This window comes from Phascolarctos cinereus, unplaced genomic scaffold (genome assembly GCF_003287225.1).
Source record: "Phascolarctos cinereus isolate Bilbo 61053 unplaced genomic scaffold, phaCin_HiC Scaffold_3;HRSCAF=262, whole genome shotgun sequence".
In the NCBI taxonomy this organism is placed as follows: domain Eukaryota; kingdom Metazoa; phylum Chordata; class Mammalia; order Diprotodontia; family Phascolarctidae; genus Phascolarctos; species Phascolarctos cinereus.
In genome coordinates, this window is record NW_027555736.1 from 115744262 (window position 1) to 115757659 (window position 13398).

Below are 13398 nucleotides of genomic sequence, written 5' to 3' on the forward strand. Positions count from 1 at the left end.
GTTCAATAACCCTGCTTCATCCTTGCCTTTGCACCTGGCAAACATCTTACATTATGCAGTTAAGAGTCTCTTTGTACAGATCTCTGACTAGGTTGTGCTTGCTCCTACAATCTTCTGGTAATATTATCTTGGAACTTGAGAGTTAGAAAGATCCTCAGAGGCATTCAGTTGGTACATAATCAGTAATCCCTTTTCCAATACCTTCAGCAACTGGTAATTCAGCCTATTCTTAAAGATCTCCAATGGCAGCCTATTTGAGTTAATTGTCTGGCTAGCTAATCAATATCAACTAAAAATCACTGTGGGGATGCACAGTAGTAGAAGATGATGAACTACAAAAGTAGGGGAAAAACTCTAACCTTAGAATCAGAGAGACTGAGTTCAAATCCTGATCAACATTGATTAAATTTCCATAGGAAATGAAGATAGTCTGTCAATTTCTGTTCCTTTATCCATTTCCCATTTTTCACTTTCAATAGTTTGTTTAAGTAGGTCAAGTTGGGGATTTTTTAATTACATGCCATCACAGGTATAATTTGATAATTGTTTTTCTCTTCTGTCTCTTTTTATTTTGTAAATAAGCCTTCTGGTTGGGTTGTGGGGGGAGGAACTTTCCTATCTTATCTATAATAGATTAAAAGAGGTATAAGGGGGAAACATTGTCCCTGTAGGGCCATAGTACATTAGCATTGTAAACACTGTAGATTTTTTAAAGTCTCTAATGTACTCTCACTCCCAAGTACAGTATGAACAAGTGACATGACTCTGGGGAGCTACAGAAGGTTGACAACCTCTTCTTAGTAACGTATTATTTAATGTGAGTCAGCTCTAATTTAGGGCACAGAAGAACCTCACTTATCTGAATGTCATTGATCTAGTAATTTCATCTGTCAGGCACAAAATTAGGTAAGCAGAAAATCCCTTTAAGCTATTAAAATAGATGCCACTATGTCCATAAATTAAAGTTTATGCCTTTTACTTATAAGCATTTTGGGGGGGGGGGGGCCAGGCAATCAGGTTAAGTGACTTGCCCAGGGTCACACAACTAGTAAGTGTTATATATCTGAGGCCATATTTGAACTCAGGTCCTCCTGAATCCAGGGCTGGTGCTTTATCCATTGTGCCACATAGCTGTCCCATGCCTTTTGCTTATAAAAGAGTTCTTTAGACCCTTACTTTGAGTCAAGGCACTTAAAAAAATTCTAACAAGCCTGGTTTTCTGATTTCCAAATCTACAATAGATTAAGAATATCAAATTAAAAAGCAAGGGGTTGGGGGAAGGTGCTAATGGGACATTCTATGTATTCACACTAAAAGATGCAAAAAGGGATGGTTAACAGCCTGATAATGAGGAAGAGTGGTGGCAGAAAAAGCAGATGAATACACAAAGCACAACAATCTGAGGCCATTTGTTATAGGTGCAAACACCTCAATAACCATCTCCTCACCATGAACTTCAGCCATCATGCTTCCTCTCTCCCCACTCCCCCCCAAAACTCAGATTTCAACTTTAGGTTCCCCAGCTCATCTTGTTGGGATCTGGTCCTCCATGCTGCTTCCTGCAGTTTCCCTCCCCCCTTATCCTTGCTGTCCTTACTATGTTGTCTTTCCCCAGTGGAATGTAAGTTCCTTGAAGACAGGGACCATTTTTCTTCTTTGTATTTGTATGCTAGCACTTAGCAAAGTGCCTGGCACTTAATAAATGATCTGTCTATCTATCTCTCTATCTCTCTATGGATATAGCTATAGATATGTACAGCCCAGTAAGACAATGAATGTTTGTAACAAGAAAAAGGTTAAATTAAGTTCATATTCTAATTAAGAAGCCATGGATATGCAACACGTTTTTGAAAGATTTCCATTTAAAATGATTACAGTTTTTAAAAAAATTCTTGACAAAGTTATTTGAAAAATTTGCTTATGTGGAACAGCTCATTCCCCAATGGTGCCAGAAAAATGGAATGTGCTTAAAAGTAGTTTTCAGAACTATTCCCTTTGAATACATTACTTTGATTGATCCTTGGTTTAAGTACACTTCTCCCCATCCCACTCGATGGAGATCACATGCCAACCTATAATGCATGATTATCCTCCATGTATTTTTCTTTAAATTTGTGACAGAGAACTCACCCAACATTCTGAAGTCTTTTCACTGGTTTTCCTCATATTTTGAATATCAATCAGTGCACCCCTTGAGTAGTCCATCTGACTAACTGATCTTCTTTTCCAGGCATATGTCTTTCCTAATGTTCCTTACTATAATTTCCATGTGTAAATAATTACTGATTATATGCTGCAGACTTCTTTGTACCCACCATGTGACTTTCCATTACCCTCTTGTTACCTGCACTTTTGGTTCCCTTGGATTGTGTTGTCCAGTGATTCATATAGCATGTGTCTTGGTTACTATTGCAAAACGATGGTGAAATGTTGCTAATGATAGAATCTCAGATTGAAAACATTTGATATAAACCACGTAGACATATCTCTCTAAATGTACACACACAAAACAACCAATTCTATTTGTTTTTGCTTCTTCACAGAGGAAAAGTTAGAAAGTGTTTTTTAACATGTATCTGGACTTGCTGGGAATATTTTTCCTTTGCTAAGTATGGTCTGTTTAAAAAAAAATAAACAAGGGGCTCTGATCATTGAGAAGCAGCACGGTAAAAGAACAGAGGACTGGGAGTTAGAAACTCAGCCAGAAACGAATTTTGCAACTTCATGCAATTTTCAACCTACCTGAGCCTGTTTCCTTACCTGTAAAATAAAAGTGTGGACTACATGACTTCTAAGGGCACATCCAGCTCTTTAGTTCTTTAATATCACTGAAAGAGAACTCAGGAGGGGCAGCGAGGTGGCTCAGTGGATAGAACACTAGCCCTGGAGTCAGGAGGACCTGAGTTCAAATCCAATCTCAGACAGTTGACACTTACTAGCTGTGTGACCCTAGGCGAGTCACTTAACCTCTATTGCCTTACCAAAATAAAGAAATAAAGTCCTTTAAAAAAAAACTCAGAAGGTCAAGCAGTGGGAAAGTAGTAGATTGGACAACATCAAAAGACAAACAGAAACTGAAACATTACAGCATATTTACAGTTCTGTGCATATTTAACAAGGGGCTATGGCTTATGAGGGAAGAATGACCAGCTTTTGTCTTTTTTATACAACATTTATTTCCAAGAATCTCAATAATTAATATTACTTTTTGTTACTTGGGCAAGCAGTTGAATTCATCTTATAATACAAGAAGACCTTGACTTAAGTTAGGGCTATACCTTGGCCTGCCTCTAGAAGAGATCTGATCATCCTGATCTATTTACCATCAAAGCAGGACTTTAAAAGGTCAGTCAGTCAATAAGCATTTATTAAACACCTACTATGTGCCAAGCACTGTGCAAAGTGCTGTGGATTCAAAAGATTCTTTTACTGTTCAATGTTCCCCAAGTCCCTCTCCTTGTTCCATGAAAACAAATACAAGTTAGTTGTTGCTGGAATATTTTCTACGAGGGTCTTTATGATTTAACATGTTGTACCCATGATGGCTTAATCTTACTACTTTTCAGCTGATGGAGTTCAAAACCTATTGGAACCAATGAAGAAAAGTAGTGAGTGTAGTGGTAAGACCACTGGTCCTAGAGACAGAAGGCTTGACCTGGTTTTGAGTATGGGTTTCCACATTGACAACCGTCTGACTTTGGGCAAGTCATTAACCCCTTTAACCTTTGCATTCCCCCTCTTAAAATGGGTCTAATAATACTTATACTAATATTTACTGGGTTATTGCAAAGGAAGTACTTGGTCATCTTGAATATGCTACATGAATTATTATTATTATTATTATTATTATTATTATTATTATTATTATTATCGTCAATTAGAATCCCTGAGCCTTTTTGAGAGCCCCTTGATAGGACACTTGCAATAAACCCTACTCTGCCAGGTTCCAAAACTTTCAGTGAAAGATTTCCTGATTATCAGGCACCAGGTGGAAAAAACCTCTTGAACTTTTTTGCACATCTCTTTGGGAATAAAGCAGGAGGTCATCATGAGTAGGTTTGAGATATTCAAAACAGTGCCCGACATGCTGGGCCTAGCACTTGACAATCATCCTGTTTAGATGAAACTTTGGCCTAGCAGTATTCTTATCTCTTGAAATTCCCAATCAATCTGTCCCTCTGTCAGGTTTTCCCTTGTGTGCACCCAATTGGGAATCCTGCCCTACTCGGATCATCTAGTAAAACTTATCATCCCATTCTTCCTTGCAATTTTCTCGCTTGTTTTCAGTTGACAGCTCTGTTACTTAGGATGACCTTCATCTCATTTCCTTGTCTCCAACCACAGATTAAAATCAATCTAGAGTTCTGGCTAGCCATGTATTAAGCCTTCTAACTCCTACTCAGATGGAATGGATTGAGGAGCTCATAAATTATCCCCACTGCAAGAAACTAGATCCTCAGGTTTCATCTTAGCCCAAATGAGATACACCTGACCAAGTCAGTTCATTGTATGATAAAATTCTCTCAAATCTCAAAAGGCAAATGGGTCTATTTACTTCCCCCCTTCATGACCTCCCCTGCCCCAGCCTTGAGGGCATTCTCAATCACTTTTTGCAATGATTAAATATCGTGGGTTGAATGTGGCAAAATAAATAATAACATGCAAAGCTCTTAGTTTTCCAACTGTCTAGTCTGACTTTAACATTATCTGCCTATAAGAGCAATGAATTTTAGAAAACAAATTTTCAATGTGCAGTGTTTCGGAACCCCTTTTCATCTAGATACTCACCAATGCAACTGTGGTAGAAGCAAGGGTGAGTTAATCACTAGGATGTGAGTTACCAATAACTTGAAAATACTTTGTTAAACTACTTGTTGATGACTGCCCAAATGTTTTATGCTTTGTAAATGAAGATGACTATTTATTTACCATTTGTATAACATAATCTTTGAGCTGTTTTACATACACTGGGTATGAAAAGTCATCAGTATTCTTTCACTCAGCCCTTTCTGTGTCCAAAGGTTCCTAATTGTAAGATGTGTGGCCAATGAAGATGACTAATTTATAGGAAGCATCTCATAAAGCAGCACCCTCTAATAAATTGAGCCACTGGCAAAATACAATAAGCCAAATCATTAGACAATATGCTGTCTCTTAATTCATCTTGACAAGTAGCAACAAGCCTATTATGTTGCATATTCACAGTACTTCATTGATAACATTACTGCTGAGCATGGAGTAGTGGGTAGAATGCTAGGCTTGGAGTCAGGAAGACCTGAGCTCCAATTCTACTTCAGACACTGACTAGCCAGCCGTCTGACCCTGGGCAAAATGCTTAGACCCTTAGCCTTTCCTTATTCATGTGAAAATGGAAATAATAACACCACCTATTTCTTGGGGCTATTGTGAGAGATAATGTATGTAAACAACTTTGTGAAACAAAGCACAATGTAAAATTCTATTATCACTATCATTAATATTAATATTATTATTATCATTATATACACTTCATTGTAATCCATCAATAAGCAGAGAAAGTTTGGACATTTTTTGGCATGAAGAAGCCTTCAACTTCATTGAAGTGGCTTTGAGTATTAAGAGAATAATCGGGGATATTTTAACTGATTTCAGTGATCCATAATGTTTCCCAAGATCATTTTCACTAAAGTCTCTGCAGTAAATTATATTTTCCTCTTAGGAAACATAAGTCACACCAGGTCTAAGTAAATTTAAAACAATCTAAACATCCAAATTAAATGTAACTTCAAACTGCTGTTTCTTATGGAACATAATATAAGCAAGATTTTTTCTCCCTCTTCTCTTTATGTGGATCCTATTAACACTGTGAAGCCCTCTTTAAAACTGCTCATTGTGTTGTTTTCCTGCATAACAGAATGTTCTATAAATGCGTTTTAGATGTTGACCAACAAATTAGATTTTCCACATCTACTAAAGGAGAGGCCTGGAATAGATGATCTCTAAGGCCCCTTCCAGTTTGAAACCTATGACCTGTGGATCTTCTGTCCACTATTACTGTCACTACCCTAGCTAATAGTGTTATATCAAGTTCCCTTTTCTCCATTCTCTCCAATCCATCCTTTACGTGCTGCCAGATTTATCTTCCCAAAGCATAACTTCCTCATATTGCATCCTTCTTCTAAAAACTTAAGTGGTTCTTTACTACTACCACTACTACTGCTGCTGCTGCTGCTGCTGCTGCTGCTATTGTACTACTACAACTACCACAATTATTACTACTTTACTACTACAACTACTACTATTTCTACAGCTACTACCATTCTACTACAACTACTACTCCTACTCTACTACTACTACTACTACTACTACTACTACTATAATTACTACTCTACTACTACAACTATTACAATTACTACTACTCCTATCCTACTAGTAGTAGTTGTTCTTCATTCTTGAAAAGGATCAAAATGATATCACCATGTCAGAGTCAAGTTACAATGTGTCTGACTATGGCTGATCAGACCAATATGAGTTTGTAATGCTCTATCGCGGGTAGGGAAAAAATAGTCCATGTGAACATTTAGAGTAGATTCTTTAAATTTGTGCATCTTGAGTTTCTTTTGAGCTACTTCAATTCTGCTTTGCTCATGGAGCATAGCACCTTCTCTGATGAGGGTATGCCATGCTGGGTGGTCCTTTGCCAGCGTCTCCCATCTTACACAATCAATTCCAAAGTTCTTAAGAGAGACCTTGGGAGTATCCTCATATCACCTTTTCTGACCATCAGGTGAGTGCTTGCCCTGTGTGAGTTTTCCATAAAATAGTCTTTTTGGCAAGCATACATTTGGCATTCAAACAATGTGGCCAGCCTATCTGAGTTGCTCTCTTTGTAGAGTTTGAACGCTTGGCAGTTTAGTTCAAGAAGGGACCTCAGTGTCTGGTATCTGATCCTGCCAGGTGATCTTCAGAATCTTCTAAGATGATTCAAATGGAAGTGATTCAGCTTCCTGGCATATCCGGTAGTCTGAGCCTACTCTAGTATTGGTATATTAGTATATTAGTGTGTCTAGTATTAACCCAGAATTACAAGCTTGTCCTTTTTTGGCACATTGATGATGAGGGTCTCCAGGTCTTCCTGACATTTTTTCTTTGACCTCATCATGGTGGGAGCATATGCACTGATGGTAATGGTGTGGCATTTTCCTACAAATGGCAATCGCATTGTAACAAGCCTGTCGCTTACTCCATTGGTAGACATACAAGCTTGTCCACTAGATTAGTCTTGATTGCAAAACCTACACCAACTTCACAGTGCTCCCTTTTGCTCCCTTTCACTACAGCCACTCTAGAAAAATGTATCCAGCTCTGACTCTTATAAGCTGGGCTTCATTTGCCAGCCTTATTTCATGCAGGGATGCTGTTTGGATGTGATACCTGCTGAGTTCTTTTGCAACAAGAGCTGTTCATCTTTCAGATCTACTGGATTTTGTATTGTCTACTGCACACATTTCATGTACCAATGGTAAGTGGAATCATCTTTGCAGAAGTTTTTGTACTTTTTTGTGTTTTGATTGCAGGATGGGATCCCCACCAGCTGCAGTAATCAGATCAGGGTTGGGTAAGCAGACAATTTTAGGGTAACTTTTCTCCCCTCCCTCAACTAGGAGGTGAGCCATGAGATCCTTAAAAGGCTTCTCAGACACCCAGGGGGGCTGATAAATCTCACTGCTGCTTCCAGTGAGAAGATGACTCTACGGCCTGGGCTGCCTCTGTGCAGGGTTGTGACTACTACCCAGTGCATTTGTACCTGCTTTATCATCACTTGCCTGTCGACATTAGACTTTGTAAAAATGGTAAAATAGTATGGGTGATGTCTTTTGATTCATGTGTGAATTTGGATTAAATGAGACAGAGTTGCATGAAGTTGCTGGCTTCACTCTCTTTTCCAGAGTCATCACAGTCCAGCGGCAGGACACAGTCAAGATAACTGGTGATGGCCCAGGACGCAGCGGATGACCTTGGTGTCTTTGATGTCTAACCAAGCTCTGAGCACTCTAAAGTACCTGCTTCAGTTGCCTTCACGGCCACTGGAACAAATTGTTCTCGTCCACCCATTCCACCAGGGGAAGTCTTCACATGCTTGAGATAGACAACCCTCCAACTCCCTGATTGGTTTAAGACTGCTCGGTTACCCTCAACCTGGTTTAGTCCAAAACTCAGCTACAACTATAACTTCCAGAAGAATTAATGTCACCGGAGTAGAGTGACTCTCTGAGTGGGAACTGTTTTTTGCTAACTTGGAGGAAAAGTTGATCCAACACATAGTTGGCAACAGAAAAGATTTGGTGCACAGCACTGCATTTGCTCATCTGGGTCAGAACACTCACAAACATCAAGACTGGTTCGATGAAAATGATGGGGAAATTCAGAAGCTGCTAAATGAAAAATGAGAACTCCATAGGGTTTACCAGTAGGATAGTTCATCCATCTCTAAGGCAGCACTTAGTTCCATCAAAAGTAAAGTACAAGTGAGGCTTAGAGAGATTCAGGACTCTTGGCTCAACAAGAAGGCAGATGAAATTCAGTTTTATGCTGATTGCAACAATCCAAAGCACTTTTATGATGCCCTGATGGCTACTGTGTGTGTACGGGCGTGGCTGCTGTGCGTGCTACAGCTTTCTTGGAGCTACAGTCAGAGTTAGCTGGATCAGGGGGACACCAAAGGTGCAAAGCAGCCCTGAAAAGGGCTCAGTAGCCCTCACACCAGAGGTACTCATCTTTCTTGAACATACCCCACACTCCACTACAACAACAACTCCTACTACTATTCTACTCCAACTACTACTGGAATTTTACTACTACTACCAAAACCACCCACTACCACAACTACTCCTACTACTGTACTCCTGCTACAACAACTACTACTCTAATATTCCAACTCCTACTACTGTCACTACTACTACTCTAGTACTACAAATACTATTACAATTACTACAACTACTACTACTCTAATCCTACTCTTCTAATATAATTACTACTTCTTTGCTGCTCTATTACTATGACAATGACAATAATTACTACTCTAACAACCACTATTCTACTACAATTATTACTCCTACTACTCTATTACTACAATAATTACTCCTACTCTACCACTAGTATTACTGCAGTTACTACTACAACAACTCCTACCTAATACTACAACTCCTACTACTACCATCAGTGCTATTACTACTCTATTACTATAGCAACCACTACTATTATAATTACTACTATGCCTACAACTACTACTACTACTACTACTCTACTACAACTACAACTCCTACTACTCTACCACTACTACAATTACTACTACTACTACAACAAAAACTACTACTACTACAATTACTACTATTCTACTATCGCTATTCTTACAACTACTACTCTACTCATTTTCCCCTCTGTGTCTGCACATATACATCGGTAGCTTTAAGAATGGCCTCTATTCTCCCTTCTACTTATCCCAGTTCTATTCATTCTTACAGAACCGGCTCAGATCCATCTCATTCATTCTGATGCTAGCCTTCATTGTTCTTCCTCACTCCTCAACTTTTGCAACACTTACAGTCTGTACCACATACTTTAGCACTTAGATACTGTTTTCTGTGGTCAAATATTGTCTCGCACGTGTTAGACTAGTCTCCTCAAATACATGGTAAAGTACTTGAGAGATGCATCATGTCTCCTATTTTTTCTGTATTCTCTATAATGCCAAAGAGTGCTCATCAGATAGTACTTGCTTTGAAACAAAACAAAACAAAACATAAAACCTTGCTGATTGATCCTATATGTCCTTTCACGACTCTCAAACATTTGATCTTATTTCATTTAAATTTTTTGGTTTTTATAATATATCCATTTGCAAATATATCTCTCCGTTTCTCCTGCCCAACAAGCAATCCCTACTAACAGATGACCAAGAAAAAAATTTCAGCAAGATTAATAAACACATCTGACAATGCACTCAATATAATGGGAATAGGAGCTGTTAATTCCATTTTAAGGATGTGAATACTGAGGAACAGAAAGGTGAAGCCACTTGCAAGCACTCACATAATATCAGAAATGCTGGGAATGGAATGTCTCTCTCATATCCACCAGACCACAAGGATTTTAGGCCTTTACTTTAATGTCATCAATCTGGGATGATCACGTTCACTTTAAAACTAAATCTTTTTAAGTGGCCTTTCAAAAAGGCATACTAAAACACAGTTGTTCAAGCTGTGAACTGCTCCAATCATTCCAGAAAGCAATTGGGAATTAGCTTAATAAAACAACTATTAAGTCAATTTCTTCGACCTAGAGATTGCTTTGTAGCACTTTGAATCTTTTGTATGATCTCATCATTTATTATTATGACTCTTTGTGTACCTAGCCTAACCCTCTATGAAAATATAAACTCCATGAAGGCAGAGACTTTGCCTCTTCTAAATTTTATATCTCCCCTAGTGCCTAGTACATGCTAATTCACATCCAGTAAGTCATTTGAATTGAACAGAGAGTTATGTTGGATTTTGAAAAAGGCTATGTACAACTAGAATTTTAAATCTAGAAAATTTTAAATGTGACCTTGGTTCTTACACAATACTTAGGCTACTTGCCAAGACAGTACAATCGTATCTTCTCCTGTATCACTGGTAAGTATAAGCAAGTAAGTATAAGCATTGCCCTAAAGAGGGCAATGATAACAAGAAAAGTACCAAAATGCTTAACAATATTTGTTTATAATAGTCAAGAACTAGAAAAACATAGATGTACATTGAAAAGAGAATAGCTAAACCAATTATTGTACATAATTGTATATATGTATATAATTGTAAATATTATATATAAATATAATGAAATATTGCTATGTTGCAAAAAATGATGACTATGATGAATACGGGAAAAATAGGAAGACATGTGAATTCGATGCAAAGGGAAATGAGTAGAATGCAAGAAAATAACATACATAATGATGACAATCCAAATAGAACAACAATAATTGAAACAATGCTATGAAGCTATAATGACCAAGCTTGGCCCCAAAGAATAGATGAGAAAGCACCTTTCTCCCATCTTTGCAGAGGTTGAGGACTGTAAGTTTGGAACATTGAATATAAAGTTGGATTTGGTTGATGCCTTGATTAGTTTTGCTGAACAATTTTCCTTTTTTAAATTTTTTTATTAGTATAAAGGGTGGCTCTCTGGGAAGAGGACTGGGGAGGAAAATATTGGGGAATGAAGGTGATGTTAAAACCAAAGTTATAAATAAAAATTTAAAATAAAAAATAAAATTATCTTTCATATAAAATCCTCCAGTTTTACAAAGAGATCTCAAGAATAACCTGGAAAACTTATCAAACCAAGGAAAAATTTCCACTTCATAAACATGCAACCAATTATGGTTGACATCATCCAACCTACAAATTATTGAGTATCAACATAAGGAGCATTAAGGATGAGAATCTTCAGACGAATAAATGATGGCAAATCACAGAGCTAGGAGTCAAGTGGGACACCACTAATTGAAAAACATACATCATAATCATACAGCATACTTTGGTGATACCATTCTCTCAGACGAACATAGATCAACTGATGGTGAGGTTAGAAAGAAGCAAGGAATACAACCCACATTTTTCAAGATGGAGAAACCAAGGTATAAGATATTTAAGTATATTGACTCATGCTCTGGATTAAATCATTGGCCAAGTCCAAGAAGAGCTTTCATGTCTTGACTGCATCAAAATTAAACACTGTCTAGCAGTCCACATCATCCATATAATTTTCTATGAGCCCTGCTTATACTTACCTGTGATACAGGAGAAGATAACGATTGTGCTGTCTTGGCAAGTAGCCTAAGTATTGTGTCAGAACCAAGGTCACATTTAAAATTTTCTAGATTTAAAATTCTAGTTGTACATAGCCTTTTTCAAAATCCAACATAACTCTCTGTTCAATTCAAATGACTTATTGGATATGAATTAGCATTGTACTAGGCACTAGGGGAGATATAAAATTTAGAAGAGGCAAAGTCTCTGCCTTCATGGAGTTTATATTTTCATAGAGGGTTAGGCTAGGTACACAAAGAGTCATAACAATAAATGATGAGATCATACAAAAGATTCAAAGTGCTATATTATTCATAGGCCCTTGATAATTTTAGTGAGTGACTCTAAGGTAACATTGTTGCTCTGTGCTTTATTCAGTTTAGTCTTCTGACTCTCTTACCACTTTATGCTTAATCACTCCAGGCCTAGACTCCCAACTTGAGTCTATGAAGCCCAATTAAATGGCTATGTTGGGAGTCACCAGGAAACAACAGTACAAGTCAGGAGGTAAAAAATAGTTTATGAATTTAATATCTGGGATAGTAGTATCCCCAGAAACAACAACGGCTAGCGTTGAAGGACTAACTGAGAGGTCATTGGAGCCTGGCAGAGTAAGAACCCAGGGAGGTTGAAAGAATGTAGTCTACCAATAAAAGCCTAGGAGATTTTAATTCAGAACAATTTGGGCCTTTCTGTTCAGCCTTATTCTGCCGGCCAAGGTCATCTGGATTTAAGAAGCTTCCACTACTTTTCAGTTAAAGTTTCTTACTTCCTTTCATTTACTTTCAGTAACCTGTCATGTCAAGGTCCAGGCATTGGCTCTGAGCGCAGGGTACTGGATTTGTAGCCAAAAGGCCTAGTTTCAAATCAGACTCTGCAGCTTATTACCTGTATGACCTTGTGCAAGTCCCACGACCTCTTCCAGCCTCAGCTACCTTATTTATAAAATGAAGGGGTTGGGTTGGAGAATCTCTGAAGTAAATTTCTCTTCCAGCTCCAGGATTCTATGATATTATGTTTCTACGGTTCATTTCACCTCTATGATTCTATGAGATCCAAGATTCCACTTGCCATAATGAAAAGTCCTTTTAATAACATGAGAATAAAATAAACGGCTGTAGGCTTCACACATGAAGAATCCAACCATCAGCTTGTATTCTTGTGAATTCATAAGTGGGTTGAACATAGAAAACCATTTAATGAGATTTTTAAAAGCAAAGAGAAAAAAAACAACAACTGCAGAGTTCTTAAGAATGACAGTGCTTTTAATGATAGGCTAACAGAAGGATTATGTTTTGCCTAGTAAAGTGGAACTGTGTCAGAGTAATAATTCAAGAGTCAAGCCAAAACCCCAAAATAACATAACTACTTTGGCATGTTGCGGTTAAGTAGTTACTGAAAGTCTAATGTAAATGGTTCAAGACTGAAAACAAAACTATTGCAATCTGTAAAATTAGAGATAAAGATGGAGCTCTAAATGACTTGAAAACCCTTAGTGACCTGGATTGTCTCATTGTGCACTATGCCAATGAAACCAGTACTAGGGGGGTATTTTTCCCTCAATAGC

The 13398-nt window shown here is 37.8% G+C and overlaps 1 protein-coding gene and 1 long non-coding RNA gene across 5 annotated transcripts in view; one reads left to right on the top strand and one right to left on the bottom strand.

The window, feature by feature from the left end:
• LOC110193860 (uncharacterized) overlaps positions 1-11144 on the top strand; it is a 42146-nt gene extending 31002 nt beyond the window's left edge. The window contains exons 3-4 of the long non-coding RNA XR_013485286.1: positions 7392-7501; positions 7929-11144. This is a non-coding gene — a long non-coding RNA (uncharacterized LOC110193860). The remainder of the gene's footprint in view (positions 1-7391; positions 7502-7928) is intronic.
• ARNT2 (aryl hydrocarbon receptor nuclear translocator 2) overlaps positions 1-13398 on the bottom strand; it is a 267900-nt gene that overhangs the window by 72520 nt on the left and 181982 nt on the right. The window lies entirely within an intron of this gene.